Below are 17,811 nucleotides of genomic sequence, written 5' to 3'. Positions count from 1 at the left end.
TTTCAAAGGTGTATTGTGGAAAATTTCCAAAATTATTTTTTCGATCGATTTTTTTGTCAGTGTCCACCCCTTGCGACAGAGAGCGACACATTTTCGTCCTGTTTGGGAAAAGTGCATAATTTTCCAGCGACTGGCTTCTGAATAAAGTGTCCTACAGCGTGTATGTATTTCTGTGTGTGCGAGATCGTCGCTTGTCAGACTAAGATAATGGCAGATAATTTAAAAAATAAAAGCTTTCGCGGGAAACGGGACGCACGAAACAAAAAAATCCGTGGTCGATTTTTAACGTGCCAGTTTTTTTTTAATAATTATAATGAATTATTCGTGAACGCGCATTATGGCCGTTGATTGTTGTTTTATTTTGGCCCGGATGGAATATTGAAAACAGTTGTTTGCGTTTTTTTTTTTTGTTGCCGATCGCACGTCGGGGAGTGCACATCAGATTGGGCGATAAATGGAGCGAAAATCCTATAATTAAAGCAATTCATTCGTGTGAGCACGTGAATTGTGCTTAAATTGTTGTTGTTAACAGGGAATGGGTTTGATTGAAGTTTATTCAAATATTACGTAACACAGAGTTTGGCATGTTGAAAGTTTTGGGCCCACAAATGGGTAATCTTCAAAACAAATTTAAATCGTAAATGAAGAGTCGTTAACCACCTGTATGCGTGAGTGTGTGTGGGCTTTCAATCTAAAACGCTTTGACCAGCAGAGAATTTATGGAAAACTATATTTTTTTTTAAACTCTTTGAGAATTCAGTAAACGAAATTTTTATAATTTAGATTAAGCTCCACGTGAAACAAGCAAGGTCCAAAACAAAAGTTCTCCGAATAGCTCAAATTTGGCGTTAGATTTCCTTGGCGAAAATAACTAAACCGGTTTTTTGTATGCCGATTAGGGTGATTCTAGCCGAGTTTTTACGATTTTCGTAAAATTTATAACGGTTCAACTCAAAAAAATGATGACAAAAAGGTGATTTGTTGAACTTTTATTTAGGCCGTTGCAAATATTTTTCAAAGTTTATGTCGCCCCCCCCTTCAAAATTGGTCCAAAAAATCAGGGTGCAAAAAAAATATTTTTTCAAAAATCTTCAAAATTTGAATGAAAATAAAGGTCAAATCAATTTAAAACAATCTAAAACACATTTTCCTGCATATATAATTGTATTAAGCGTGTTTGGGCTGGATTAAAAGTATTTTGATTTTTTATGAAATTCCAATGTACAGCACCGCAAAAACTTTTTTTTTTGCAAAAAGAGAAATTTTCGTCAATACTTAGGTATTTTGGAAACTAATGATTGCAACAATAATAACAACTGGGCAGGTGTAAAATGCATTTTTAAATACTTTGTTCATTCAAATGTTGAAACATGGCTGGTAAATTAAATGTTTAAACTTTTTATTCCCCCTTCACTTTGGTCAGAGTCAAGGGACATAAACTTCAATAAATATTTGCAACGGCCTTAATAACATTAAGAAGTTATAAAAACATAGGTCAATATCAGTAAAGGCCATATGAAAAATTCTTTTTCTCAAGGTCTAGGAACCAAAGAGCCATTTGACAAAAATATATGTTTAACCCCAAACAAAACATAAAAAGTCATTCAGATGTATTGAGTGATTCGACGGAAACGTGCACGCATTCTGGTAGCGAGTAGAAGCACTACGCGACGATGTTAGGAATGACAGCGTTCATGGAAATATTCAAATTTTTAGCAGTTTTTGATTTTTATTTCATTCAAATATGTTTTAACATCGATAAAAGTTGTTGTAAAGTGTGGCAATCGCATAAGAGCAATTCTCGCTGAAACCGTCCCACTAGATGCACATGTTCTCAAATCGTTACGGCAATGTTCTCATTCGATTCAGCGCACCAAAAAACCATTAAAACAACCTTCGAACCAATGAAAATGTCAGCCGTTAGCCACCTGTAAATAAAAACTTGTATTGAACTATGGATTTTTTCGAAAAAATGCCCTAATTTGGAGAAATGATATCTCCCAAAATACATTACCAAACATCAAAAAGTGATATATCGTTGGAAAGGTAATCGCGAGGGCTTTCTATCGCACTTTGAAAAACATTTCAAAATTATTTTTCAAGGGTAATTTTAAGGGTTTTGAAAAACTTACTCTTAATTTTGAATTTTGACCGTGTTCGCAACCACTTATCATTACGCAACCATTTTCATTCGAAAGATTGGAAGATTTTGCATAAAATCAACTTGAGAAAAGTAGTGTAATGAAATAGTTTTCGTATAGTTATTAACGGATGAAAGAAATTGGTAAAATTTCAGTTAAAAATAACCAAAGCTCAGACTTCAGAAATGAACCTAATTTACAGTCAAAACAAAGCAGGATTGTATTTGAGCCGAATGTACAGTCATCTGAGGCAAATCTGGACATATAGGATGAATAGGGACAGCTATATCAACTATACTTTCACTCATCAGATCATATTTTTAAATTGTTTATGTTTTAAAAACATACATAAACAAACAAGTTTCTAAATTTTATGCAATTAAGTACTTTGAAAACTAATGTCCTTACTTAGACTGTAGTCTCGATTCGCCACATTTCACTGAAGTAATATTTTATGTACAGAATTTGTGTTGGGACAAGCTTTATAAGTATAACCTCAATCGTGCACAAAAAAGTGCAATGTTCAAATCAATATTTTTTTATCAAGTTAAAATTGTATGGGGCTGTTGATACCATAAAAAAGCAAAAAAAAACTCGATTTTCGTCCAAATTGTACTACGCCCTTTCATTAGACACAAGTCAATTTACGATAAATTTACCTTAATTTGAGATTGAAACTGCCCCCAATTGAAAACTGAATGAAAAAATAACTAAAATTTTAAAAAGTTAAAAATTCCTTTACCCTACACACGGAGCAAAGCTACGCACTTATTTTTTAGGGTAATTGCCTGTTTCTCGACATAAAAGCAATTTGAGGTGAATTCTAGTAATACGTTTTGAAAGCAAGTGATAAGGGTACCATTTGGTATATGGGTAATTCTCTACCAACTCACACGAAATCGGGAAAAGTTGCCCCGACCCCTCTTCGATTTGCGTGAAACTTTGTCCTAAGGGGTAACTTTTGTCCCTGATCACGAATCCGAGGTCCGTTTTTTGATATCTCGTGACGGAGGGCGGTACGACCCCTTCCATTTTGAACATGCGAAAAAGAGGTGTTTTTCAATAATTTGCAGCCTGAAACGGTGATGAGATAGAAATTTGGTGTCAAAGGGACTTTTATGTAAAATTAGACGCCCGATTTGATGGCGTACTCAGAATTCGAAAAAACGTATTTTCATCGAAAAAACACTAAAAAGTTTTAAAATCCTCCCATTTTCCGTTACTCGACTGTAAAAATTTTGGAACATGTCATTTTATGGGAAATTTAATGTACTTTTCGAATCTACATTGTCCCAGAAGGGTCATTTTTCATTTAGAACAAAATTTTTCATTTTAAAATTTCGTGTTTTTCTAACTTTGCAGGGTTATTTTTAGAGTGTTTTAATGTTCTACAAAGTTGTAGAGCAGACAATTACAAAAATTTTGATATATAGACATAAGGGGTTTGCTTATAAACATCACAAGTTATCGCGATTTTACGAAAAAGTTTTGAAAAAGTTACTTTTGCGTTTCTCTTTGTTTCGTCGTCCGTGTCTGTCGCGGGTGACCATGAACGGCCATGATCGATGACGACCAACTTTTTCAAAACTTTTTTTCGTAAAATCGCGATAACTTGTGATGTTTATAAGCAAACCCCTTATGTCTATATATCAAAATTTTTGTAATTGTCTGCTCTACAACTTTGTAGAACATTAAAACACTCTAAAAAATAACCCTGCAAAGTTAGAAAAACACGAAATTTTAAAATGAAAAATTTTGTTCTAAATGAAAAATGACCCTTCTGGGACAATGTAGATTCGAAAAGTACATTAAATTTCCCATAAAATGACATGTTCCAAAATTTTTACAGTCGAGTAACGGAAAATGGGAGGATTTTAAAACTTTTTAGTGTTTTTTCGATGAAAATACGTTTTTCGGAATTCTGAGTACGCCATCAAATCGGGCGTCTAATTTTACATAAAAGTCCCTTTGACACCAAATTTCTATCTCATCACCGTTTTAGGCTGCAAATTATTGAAAAACACCTCTTTTTCGCATGTTCAAAATGGAAGGGTCGTACCGCCCTCCGTCACGAGATATCAAAAACGGACCTCGGATTCGTGATCAGGGACAAAAGTTACCCCTTAGGACAAAGTTTCACGCAAATCGAAGAGGGGTCGGGGCAACTGCTGTGTGAGTTGGCGGAGAATTACCCATATACAACAAATCAAAAATATTTTATGGTCATCGGTGACAAAATGATTGTCACTAGGTGCGTACCTTTGCCCCGCTCTTCTTTATTATATGTAAAAAAATTGGGATTAATTTAACTTTAATTTTTAATTACTCACAATATAAAAACCAAATTTAAAATTTTCATTTGTGCAACATAAATACATTGAAAAAAGTTTTAATTGAAAAACAGACTACACTTATTAATTCCACGTCTAATTATCTTTCTAGTGAGTTCTGACTCGACATTGTACGGCTTGCGGTTTCAGAGATATCGCAGTTTATCAATGAAGGTTTTTAAAATTAATTGCAGAAAAGTGAAACTTTGGGGTGGTATCAAATAAAAGGACCTAGTCCGATTTGGACGAAAATCGAGTTTTTTGCTTGTTTTTATGGTATCAACAGCTCCATTCAATTTTAACTTGATAAAAAAATATTGATTTCAACATTGCACTTTTTAGTGCACGATTGAGGTTATACAAATAAAGCAGATCTTCTGTATTATAAATATTTAAATATTTAAAAAATTTAAATTAAATTTAAAATATTATAAATATTACTTCTGTGAAATGTGGCGAATCGAGACTACAGTCTAAGTAAGGACATTAGTTTTCAAAGTACTTAATTGCATAAAATTTAGAAACTTGTTTGTTTATGTATGTTTTTAAAACATAAACAATTTAAAAATATGATCTGATGAGTGAAAGTATAGTTGATATAGCTGTCCCTATTCATCCTATATGTCCAGATTTGCCTCAGATGACTGTACATTCGGCTCAAATACAATCCTGCTTTGTTTTGACTGTAAATTAGGTTCATTTCTGAAGTCTGAGCTTTGGTTATTTTTAACTGAAATTTTACCAATTTCTTTCATCCGTTAATAACTATACGAAAACTATTTCATTACACTACTTTTCTCAAGTTGATTTTATGCAAAATCTTCCAATCTTTCGAATGAAAATGGTTGCGTAATGATAAGTGGTTGCGAACACGGTCAAAATTCAAAATTAAGAGTAAGTTTTTCAAAAACCCTTAAAATTACCCTTGAAAAAATAATTTTTGAAATGTTTTTCAAAGTGCGATAGAAAGCCCTCGCGATTACCTTTCCAACGATATATCACTTTTTGATGTTTGGTAATGTATTTTGGGAGATATCATTTCTCCAAATTAGGCATTTTTCGAAAAATCCATAGTTCAATACAAGTTTTTATTTACAGGTGGCTAACGGCTGACATTTTCATTGGTTCGAAGGTTGTTTTAATGGTTTTTTGGTGCGCTGAATCAAATGAGAACATTGCCGTAACGATTTGAGAACATGTGCATCTAGTGGGACGGTTTCAGCGAGAATTGCTCATAAACGAATCGAATGATGTATAAATCATAGGGGCTGAGTTAATTTTTCATACTTTTTTCCTCAAATTAACCAAAAAGCTCTTTTGAAAAATTGATTTAAATAAGATTTGATTGATTGATAATGCTCCTTATGTGTGTATTATTGATAGAACAAACTATTAGAGTCATATTAAAGCCTAATTACAATAATTTTCTCAAAAAATTGCCAGTTATTCGATTTTTTTCCAAAAAAATCCAAAAAATCACCTAAAAGCCTTTTTAGGTCAATATTTTGGTCAAACAGGAAGAAAAGTAAAATGTAAACCCTTTTACACTACAGTTGATCATTACCATTAACTTCTGCAACATTTAACTCAAGTTATCCAAAATATCGATCAACTTTTTAGAAAAATCGTTTAAATAAAATACCAGCCACAATTGCCGTTCAAGAGCCAAACGACATGCGACACCTAGTGTTGAGTAGCAGAACAGAGCGAAGAATGACGATTGAAATTTCCGCTCTTTGAGGGCGTTCAAAACAACTTTTGAGCAAAAGTTCGAGCTGATCCTTTGTAAACTGTTGATGCTTTATCATTCTACACAATTTTTTTTTTTCATTTTTTTAGATCTTTTTTATTGCGTTAATTTAAAGAGGGCAAAAAGTTTACACTCGTATTAGTTGAATTTTTTCTCAAAAGTTGTTCTAAGAGCTGTAAATTAAATTTTAAGTTTTCATTCCTATGTCACTATACAGGTAAAAATTCAATCGTCATGCTTCGATGGCTCGCGCCATCTGGTGGAATTATGGAGCTTTTAATCGCGAATTTATTTTATAAATATTGCTATTGACTTGTAAAAACTGTACTTAAAAAAAAGCAAATCCGATTTTACATCAATAAATGAAGTTGAATTTTTTTGCGACCAATATTTCGATTTTTTGAAAAAAAAAATCATAACTTGGGCAAAGATTTTTTGCACATTCTGGAAATTTCTCAAAAGTTGGCATTTGATGTCCTCTAAACCATATCAGAAAATAAAAAAAAATAATAAAATAGTGTGTTTTTGCAAATCAAGTTTTAGTGACAAAAAGTTAAATTAAAACCACCAAAATGTTTTTACCGTGTATCATTTTTTTTCAGTGTAGTCCTTTTCCATACCTACAACTTTACCGAAGACACTAAATCGATCAAAAAATTTCTTTTAAAGATACAGATTTTTCAATATTCATAAATCATTTTTGTATGGACAGCTGCCAAATTTGTATGGAAAATTATATGGACAAACTAATGATGCAAAATGGCTTCTTTGGGTTCACCGAAGGCTCGAAAAAAGTTTCAGCTGGGTTAAAAAATACGAAAATTGAAATTAAAAAAAAAAACACCGATTTCGTAGAGACTGTTCAGCTCTCAAACTCATCCAGAAATGGGATTTCTTAAAATTATTATTTTACGCAATTAATTTTTTTTTGTTTGAAAAGTCGAATAAAAAAGGGTTAGTTCTAAGTTCAAAGAGAAGTTCTTAGCAATATCGACATTTTTGCCGAAGACACAAAATTGATCAGAAAATCCGTTTGAATGTGTTATGGGCAGCTGTCAAAATTGTATGGAGGCTTCTATGGACGAACTAATGAAGCAATTAAAAAATCAAAATCAAAAACTAAAAAAAAAATCGTTGTCAGAAGTGTCAGAGAATCGGTTGTTATGAAAATAAGGTTAACAATGTTAGGCTGGTACAAATATATAAAAAATATCGCCTCCCCACCTATAAAAACAATCAGAAGAAAAAACTTTTTTCTCAAAAAAAAAAAAAAAAAATAAGTAATCTAAATTTCTATCCAAATTTAAGTGCAATCAGTTGAAATCAGTTTAAAGTGCTATCCTCTGATTTAGAATAATTTATTGGCATGTTTAAAATTTTCGATGTACAGTATCGCAAAAAGTATTTTTTTTGTTAATTTTTTTGTTTCCGTCAAATCTTACATTTATTGAAAATTAATGAATGCAAAATAACTAAACTAGTGTAAAATGCATTTTTAAACACTTTCTTCATTCATATGTTGAGAGTCTGGCTTGTTAATTTTTTTTTTATATTTTATTGGTAATCTGGAAGCCGATTTTATCAAAGCCAAAAAGTAGGCCTGTTCAAAACAAATTTCAAATTAATTTGTGAGCAAAACAATATAATTCTTGCTTTATTCTGAGTTCTTCTTATGCTATCATAATTGGCTTGTTCCAGTCGATATGATACCCTCTACCACACGAAAAAATAATAATCCTCTCCCACACAAAATCAGGTGCTCTAACCCCAAATGACATAATAATAAAGCAATTCCGCCCAATCAAAGTGTCATCGTATAAAGTAAGTGGTTTTGTACACATATTTACACTCCGCGACTACCACTCGGATACATATATTATATTGAGTTTTCGTGTCCCCACCAAGCTTCGAATATGAAAATATCCTTTTTCGTCTTTTTATTTTGGTTTGGTTCGTGTGCTCCTTCACCCTCAGCGCCACTGTGGTGTGTGGTGTGCATGATTGAAGCCAAGTGGAGGTATCAAATTGTCAGCATGACACCACAACACCAAGCCCAGCCCGACAGGGCCCAATTTAACGATCCTTTAACTTTATGGGAAAGGACACCCCAGCCACCCACTCACCCTTTGACATATGTTTGGGCACGAAAATATGGCGGGGAGGGGTTGTAAATTACGTAGCTTAAATTTGAATAAATTGTAATTGTTTAATTATTTCATTAATCAACGAAATAACAAATCAACTAAATAATTATAATAAAATATTCACCAACTTTTTTACTCAATTTGCAAACGACCCCCAGTTTCCCCGAAAAAATAAAAATAAAAGTGACGACGAGTTATGCCTGCGCCACACCTGGGTGACAAATAAACGAAAACCTATTAAGGGAAGGGTAGTAAAAAAACGAAACGACAGCAAAAAACAATAATTGTAGTTTACCCTTACAAATGGTCGTCACCGTCGGGCGAAGGTGGCAGGTAGGTACTTAATCAAATGGGACAGCTGTGCGTTAAATTGTCGTGGCTCAGAGGGGTGAGACTATAATAACTGTTTGATCGGAAAAAGTTCATAATTGGCACTGAAAGAAGTCAATTTGGTGCTGTAATTTTTCAATTACAGCACCCTATTAGGATCATTAAATTTTCGTTTCGTTTCGAAAAAAAAGGTTTTAGAAATACTTCTTCTAACTTTTTCTCACGTGAAAACATGGTTTTTTGATTTAAAAATGGAGTTCACTCTAAAATGCATGTAAGTTTTTATGCACCAATTTGTTCGATTCGAGCTTCCCCCCGCAAATTTATCAACTCCACTTAAACCGGAATCCGGGTGGAAAAAGCTTCATTGGCGAATGAAGTGGAAAAATGCTGCCCGATGGTCAAACAGTGGAATCACAGGAGGGAAAAATGGTTGGAAAACGAGAGGTGTTTGGAGGAGGAGCAGGAATAAAACAGAACTGCATCTAATGGTATTTTGCTGTTGTGTGATCGCCCGACGTTTTTATCGCCTGTCGATATAATCAATTGCAAGCTATTTTGCACTGCACGCTTCAATTCAGTGTACATCATCCCGTTGGATTTTATTGAATACTATTGAAGCAGTGATTCTTTTTAATATCTTGCAAGCATTTGTCGCGAGAAACTTCACTTTTCAGCCTGTTTCTGGATATTTAAACTTTAATATTATTTTGTTCAAACTGTTAGTAAATTTCTGATAGACAACGTTTGTATTTTTTTTGAGATTCAGAGCATAAAATAATACCAATCATTTCAAATTAAACGATACTTAATCCACCCTTAGTTATCCAAAATATACACAAAGAGAACCTTTCAGTTTTTGCGCAGGTTCAACTCGAAGGGAAGCATGAAGTTTAGGGTCCCCAGAACCATGCGTACTTTGAATTTTCCAAAAATATTTAGACAGGGCCGAATGGATTTTCCACAAAGTTTGTATGGAGAATTAGTGCAAGACTAACATTTCAAAAAGGCCAAACATTCAATGCTACGCCCTTTCAAAATGTTAAACTTGATTAAAAAAATAAATATTGTTTTCGAAAAAATTGAAAATTACACGAATGTTTAACATTGAAAATCGGACCATTAGATATCGACATTAGAAAATGTTGGGTTGTTTGGGTGAGACTCTAAACATCAATTTTCCTGTTTTTAAACACTTGCACGGCAATATCTCAGCAACTTAGAGTCGTGTCAACAAAGTTCAAAAAAGCAAAATATAGAGAATTTTTTCAGCTTTTCAAAAATATTTTTTTCAAAAGTTGGCAAACTTGGGCACTAATTTAAAAAAAAAACTGCGACTATTTTCACTAAACTTCCCTGAAAAATGCTATAACTTGAAAATGGTACACTTTATCAAAATTTCACTAAAGTACTTTTTAAATGCAAATTCGAATTTACATCGAAAAATAAATGTAATTTTTTTTATTTCAATTTTTTGAAAAAATCAATATTGATTCAAAAATTCATAACTCGTTCAAGGGTCTAGCTCATTTCCCCGAATGCCATTTCCCCGAAAATCATTTCCCATAAATGGCCACATCCCCGAATACCACTTCCCCTAATCAGCTACATCCCCGAATGCCTTTCCCCCGAATATCATTTCCCCTAATCGGCCATTTTCCCGAATGCCATTTCCCCGAAGTGACACTTACGCCAATTGCCGTTTATTTAAATTTAAATTTTCATATCCCCTAATCATCATTTTCGCTAAAGCCTTTTCCATGACTAACAGTTATTTTCTTTCTCAATTTTACCGAACAAACAGCTTTTTGGGTATGCTGTTGATTAAATGTTGTAAATTGGGTAGTAAAGCTCTTTGTTAATTTTTATGAACAACGGTAAAAAACAAAATTAAAAACCATTTCTGATAACTTTTTTTTTTCATTTTTATGCAAATAAAAAGTTATTGACAAGACAACATTTTTTCGACGGATCAACTATGGCCCCCTTGGAACGAGCTGTCAAGTAGAAGCTTTTATGCCAAGAAGGGCCGTGAAGTGATTTTTTAAAAATTTTAAATCCTTTGCGGTCGTTCAAAGGGTCATTGTACTTAGAAATATAAGCCTTATCGTTGTGAACAATAATATCACAAATTATAGCGGAATTAAAAGGAACAACTCGTCTCTTTGTATTCATAGTAATGCATTCTGCTAAAACGCTCAACCAAACCACAACAAATTTAAGCTTAATTTTAGGACCCAATTACAGTCCAAACTCGATTATCCGAAGTTTCGATTATCCGAAGTTCGATTATCCGAAGGTTTGTATGGGACTTCGAATAATCGAATCAAAAACAAAATTTTGTTTTCATTTTTTCTTCTTTTTCTTGTTTTAATTGTTTTAAACATCAAATTTGAGTTCTGCAACCCAATTTTAGTCAAATTTGAATAGTTGACTGCCTATTAAATAATAAAATGCTTTTTTTTTCAATATTTCAACACCGCCATATTGACCTTGGTTTTAAAAGTTCTAAATCACTTTAACGTAGTTTAGGGGACATACGCTCGACAATAAAAAATAGGCATAACATTTTTTTTTTCGTGATTCGATTAGCCGAAGTTTCGATTACCCGAAGTGAAATTTTTCCGAAGCCTTCGGATAACCAAGTCTGGACTGTACTAGATTTTTTTTGTTCAATTAACATTTGTATTCAACCGCATAATTAGATGTTGTTTTTGAGAAATTTGCAAGGAAATTTGTCTTTTTTCGAATTTTGTCAAAGAACCCAAAAATCGGACAAATAGGTACATAAGGCTGGTTCAAATTTTATTTAAAGTTTTTGTTGATTATACTTTTCGCCAAATCCCAAACCAGCAATGTGAATAAAATGATCAGTGTGTACGGGGTTCTGTACGAAAATCGCAGGGTATGTTTTTTGAATCATAAAAAATAACAAAACTTCTATTGCATTATTATTATCATGTCTATAAGAAAAAAGTATTTGTTTTGAGAATATATGTATAAAAAAGGGTCTGTAACAATATTCATTGCATTTGAATTTGTATTGAATCCCCCCTAAAATGCTACGTCTGTTCTGAATGAAGCCATGAATGAAAAACGACTATTTTCAAAAAAGTTACCTAACAATGGTTATAACTTGAAAACGGTGCACTTTATCAAAAATTCACTAAAACACTTTTTGATTGCAAATTTGATTTTACATCGAAAAATGAAGTTGAAATTTTTTTGCGATCAATATTTCGAATTTTTGAAAAAATCTGTATTGATTCAAAAAATCAAAACTCGGTCAAAGATTTTTTGCCCATTCTGGAAATTTCTGAAAAGTTGGCATTTGATGTCCTCTAAAACATATAAAAAAAAAATTAAAAATAGTGTTTTTTTGCAAATCAAGTTTTAATGACAAAAAGTTAAATAAAAAATCACCAACATTTTTTTTTATCGTGTATCATTTTTTTCAGTGTAATCCATATCCATAGCTACAACTTTGCCGAAGACACCAAATCGATCAAAAAATTCCTTCAAAAGATACAGATTTTTGAATTTTCACATATCATTTTTGTATGGACAGCTGCAAAATTTGTATGGAAAATTATGTGGACAAACTAATGATGCAAAATGGCTTCTTTGGGCATATCGAAGGCACCACAAAAGTTTCAGCCGGATTAAAAAATACAAAAATTAAAGAAAAAAGACCGATTCCGTAGAGCTCAGTGTAGTCCTTATCCATATCTTCTACTTTGCCGATGACATCAAATCGATCCAAAAATTCCTTCAAAAGATATAGATTTTAGAATTTTCATGTATCATTTTTGTATGGACAGTAGGGTGCCCAGTAAAAATGCCCCCCTGCTCCACAAGCGGAATACGGCTTTTTGGGTTATTTTAAGCATCTGTGTAAATTTTGAGCGAAATTGGATGAGATTAACCCATTAATATATGAGCCTAAAGTTGGTGAAAAAAAAATGTTTTTCTTACAAAATGACTTTTTTGAATCGCCAATAATTTTTCAGGGTCAACTTTTACAGCTTTGGTATGTTCTACAAAGTTTTAGAGCATTAAATTTCCGAACAGAATCTCCCGCTTGGAAATATTTTGATGGAAAAAGCGCACCATGCAGACCAAACTGTAAGAAAATTGGAGTTTTCATATTTTTTTCGCTTTTTTCCATGCAAACTTTACCTCCGAGTATCAATGGGTAAATGCTGACCGAGTCCGAAAAAATATCTCAAGAAACAATATTCAGCTTGTGGAGCGAATTTTTGAAAAAAAGTTTCGTAATCTGGGAACCCTAATTGACAGCTGCCAAATTTGTATGGAAAATTATATGGACAATGATGCAAAATTGCTTCTTTGAGCATACCGAAAGCACCAAAATAGTTTCAGCTGGATTAAATAGTACAAAAATTAAAATAATTTTTTTTTTTCGTGAAGAATTGCTCTTCAATCTTTTGAACTCGGCCTAATGATAGATCCGCACAACGTTTTTATCAAAATATCTGAGATCCGGCTTCCAAAAATTGCATTAATAACATAAGTGCTTATAACTTTTGATAGGGTTGTCAGATCTTCAATCTTTAACTCGATGGAATGGTCTTTTCAATTCCTTTCTGACCTTTTTTTGGTGCGTTTTCTTACACAAACTTACCTTTTTACAATCTTTCAGATTGTTGCTAAAATTGTTTTTTAGCATAACTTTTGAATTCCTTAACTAAACTTTATAATTTTCAATAGCGACTTATAGGACGCCAATGCAAATTTTTGATCAACATCCCACTACACACCCAGATATTTGATCAACATTTGATTCTGAGTCGATATTTATACGTGAAGGTGGGTCTAGGAGGTCAAATTAAGAATTTGATTTTATAGCCTTTCTCAGTGAGGTGAGGAAGGCAATAAGAGCATTGTTTTTTTTCAATCTACGATTTAGAGGATGAGTGTAAAATGAATAAATTGAAGCTTAGAACCAACAACAAAGCTTTCTTTTCACAGAAAAAAAGTTGTATTTTGGAATATTGAAAATCTGTTAGGTTGAATATTTCCTCTTTTTTGAGTAATATTTCATAAAAATTGTGTAAAGATGTGAACTTGATGAAAATTCACCAAAATATGATGAAAATTCGCCAGTTCCTCATGTAATTTTATTTTTTACACAAAATCTGTCATCATTTCCTGATGAATATTACCATAACTTTTTTCTGTGTACTTAATCCAACATTCCAACAACCACTCCCCAAAGCCCATTTGCAAATTCGCAAACACATACACACGAACACACTGAGCACAGAGGCATAAATAAACCAAAGCCCCGAAAACCAAAATGAGCCTTCTAAATCAAATCAACGGCATTAATTAATCACCGACCGCAACGATTTCGGTTGGTTTGCCATTACTGGGTGGAAGGGTGGTGTGGCATTTCCGGGAACAATACCGGCTGCTTTTATGGGCTGGATGTGGGAACTGTACTGGGAAACCGATTCATCCCGCGCATCGACACCGACCGCCAGTTGTTTATTTTTGTTGGTTGGCTAGTTTGGATCGATGCTAGTTTGAAGGAACCTTGAATTTTCTCAAAGTTTTGGTATCAAAGAGAAATTTTGTTGAAATTATGAATTGCAAGGCCAAAATAGAGCCACTTCTTACAAGAGCAAAATCAACCCAGCTATAACTAGTCGAACTCCATTTGCTCCCATAAAACTAGGACATTACTCGAGCTTATTCCACGAACAATGGTCCCTAAAACAGAGCTCGAATTCCAGGAGCTACCGCGAAGCTCCACGATGCCCCGGGAAAAGCTCTCGGAAAAGCCACAAAAACCAATCGAAGCTGGTACTCCCAGGCAGGAATCAACCAGTAGTTGTTGTTGTGGGTTGTTGGCTCGATTCGCGTTCGTGTTCGCGCGTACATTACTCACCCCCCCCCCCCCTCCTTACTCGTCTATGGGTGGTGTTCGCAAACAAGCTTATCAATAACAATACACAAACATAGCCCACGTGGAGCAGCCGAAACGCACGTGTCCAAACAGGTGGGGGAGCAGCACTTCGAAGCGAAGGCTGTGGGAATCTAACAGGCCGTGCAACACAGGTAATTAATCTGGCCGCCCAAGTTATGGAAGTTTGGAATTTTGGGGTTGTTTAATTTGCGATATTGAGAGTGTGGGGGAGGCTTCGGCCAAATGCACAAATTCAGTTGGGTTGGAGTTAAATTGAAAATAGAAGTCGAAATATTGAATAGTGAAAGCTGTTTTGGTTCGTTAAAGCTGGCGAAACTGCTGTTTAGTAATTATGTTCAAACTTGAAGTATAACCAAGAAAAATAAGTTAGTTAATTTTTCTTTAAATATCCCCAATTTTGTACTACCCAATAAATTTTGTGATCCTTTCGAAAAATAATATCAGAGGTGATCAAGCTTGATCATGCCTTCTACAGATAAAAAAAATCAGGCGTTTAACAAAAAAAAGGGTTTTTCATGGATGGAAAATCATGATTTTTTTCAGAAAATTTGCAACACTGTTAGAGCGTCCAATTTCCCGGGGTTACAAAATTCCCGGGAAACGGGATATTTTCAATAAATTTCCCGGGAAATCCCGGAAAATTTGAATTTATCAAAAATTATTCTTATCTTGCTTTTGAACCATATTTTGCAACAAAATTGTATAAAACAGCGATCATAATGGTCAAAATGGGTGTGAGGATCAATTAATGGCCTGACTGCTTGAAAAAATCATGAAAATATTTAATTTATCTAATTTTATATGCTGTCGTACCAAATCGAAAAATTATCTTCTGCATTTTTTGTTGAGAAGCATTATTTTTTAAATCAATGTGTTTGGATAGTAAGTAAAACCATGTTCCACCACCATAAAATTGCTTCTAAATTTGTCTCTGTGACCAACTTGAGATATGATTGAAATTGAAAAAAAAATCATGCGGAATTAATAATTTTCATTGTGCAAGAAGTGATTTAAATAAAATGATACATGTTTTTCATATTTAATCTTCTTACGCCCTTGGTATTTCCAGTGCTTAAATTGTAATTTCATGAATATTATTGAAGAAATTCTTCTTGCTCAACCATTTAATTAAATTTTCTTCCACGGTAAACAAAAACGTTAAACAAATCTCAGTTTTGATCTTAGCCGGAAGGGGTTCAGGTCTTATTTTCAAATGATATAACAACAATTTCCGTTAAAAAAAGATTACCAAAAATAAAATAGATTATTTTCGTTACATTATATACTTATTTAAGTTGCCCAACAAAAAACCAAAATCTATTCCCAGTTGTGAATGCTTCAGAAATAAATATTATCTGAAAAAATCCTTGACATGAAATTGACAGCTGGTTGAAATGAATAAAATCAAGTTAGGTTCTGTCATTGGTTTTTTTGTAGATTTTCAAAACATTGCAACCATGGTGCCCAAAATTTAAGAAAATTTATACTTTCGCTTGAATTTCGGGAATTCCCGGGAAATTTACAAATTTCCCGGGAAACGGGAAATATATTTTTTCGGGAAATCCCGGGAATTCCCGGGAAATTTTTTCCCGGGACGGGAAATTGGACGCTCTAAGCACTGTCAAAGGAATGTTGACCAACTTGTGCCGTAGCTTTTGAACTATAGCATGTTTTGTCATCTAAAACATACCTAGGAACGAGAATTTTCTATAATTCTTGCTTATGTTTTGAATAGGTCCTATGTAGAATATATCTAGGAAACCCTTGGCACATAAGTTGTTTTAAAAAGTACTCTTGAATGGTTATTTCAAGAAGTATTTTTTAAAAGTCGAACTAAAGATTTTTTTAAATTTTAGACTCCTAAGCAAAACTTACAACTTTGCCAATGAGACTAAATTGATCAGAAAGTCCGTTCTCAACACAACAAAAAAAAAGTTGAATTTTGGCAGGTTGAAAATTTGGTTGGCTGAATATTACCGCTTTTTTGGGTACAGTCCAGACTCGATTATCCGAAGCTTTGTATGGAACTTCGGATAATTGAATCACGAACAAAAAAAAAAATGTTTTCGATTTTTGTTCTTGCTTTTAACATCAAATTTATGTTCTGCGACACCCATTTTAGTCAAATTTTCATGGTTGATTGCCTATTGAAATAAAAAAAAAGTTTGTTTAACTATTTTATCACCGCCATTTTGATCGCCATCATTGATTTAGAAATTCTAAATCACTTTAGAGTAGTTTAGGAGCACAGAAAAAAATGATTGAAATGGTTTCAGATTTTGTGTCGCAAAAAATTGGTAATATTACATCAAGAATTTGTGAATATTTAACAGTTTTTTACACATTTTTTATGTAATATTACTAATAAAGAGGTAATATTCAACCCAGGGCCGTGCACAGGATTTTCGAAAGGGGAGGGTTTTCTCGAAAGGGGCGCATGGGGTGCTTGTTTAGATTGCGAAAGGGCGCTAACAGTCAATCTTTAAACTCAATAAATAATACTTTGGTATATTTTACATATATTTTGCTGGTTCGAATCCCGCGGCGGACGCTCTAAAATTCTAAGTGTAAATATGGGTATCCGGCGCCGTCGCTCTGTGCCTTACTCAAATAGGGCGGCGAAGTCCTTGTAGTTAAAAGGAAGACAGTGGTTGGTCTAGTACCGGCCGACAGATATAAAGTCAACTTCGTTTTTATATATTTTACATTGGTGCAACAGGAGACTACACTTTTTGAATTGGTGCTGCAAATCGTGTTGAATAGCACCATGAAGGGGGGCGTTAATTCGGAGTTTGAACGAATTTGAGATTTTTGCGCAAATGAGAGTTTTGGCGTAAATCGGAAGAGGCATGGGCCGTTCACTTGTGGAGCGTAAAACGGGGTTTTAGTGAACAAGTGTAGCGGTAATTGCTCAAAACAAGTTTTCATAAGTTTTTTTTTTAAATATTAAGAGTAGTTCTCAACGATTTCGCAAATTTTTTTCACGATTTTTAGCTTTTCATTTTTTTGATTTGGATGAAACTTTGCCATGCACCATGCATTCCATATGTCAAAAGAAGCACAATTGCATAATTCGTTTTTCTATACAAATGTCCATACAATTCTGGGGCCGGTCATATTATTCATCTGGTTTAGGAGATATGATTTTTTTGAAGAAAAAAAA

General features: G+C 33.5%; 1 protein-coding gene across 11 annotated transcripts in view; it reads right to left on the bottom strand.

Moving 5' to 3' along the window:
• Window positions 1-17,811, bottom strand: part of LOC6044582 (RNA binding protein fox-1 homolog 1) — a 520,873-nt gene that overhangs the window by 10,430 nt on the left and 492,632 nt on the right. The gene's annotated exons all lie outside the window — the stretch shown is intronic.

Source organism: Culex quinquefasciatus, chromosome 3 (genome assembly GCF_015732765.1).
Source record: "Culex quinquefasciatus strain JHB chromosome 3, VPISU_Cqui_1.0_pri_paternal, whole genome shotgun sequence".
Taxonomy (NCBI): domain Eukaryota; kingdom Metazoa; phylum Arthropoda; class Insecta; order Diptera; family Culicidae; genus Culex; species Culex quinquefasciatus.
Note: the sequence above shows the minus strand (reverse complement) of the source record. Positions and strands in the feature narration are given on the sequence as shown.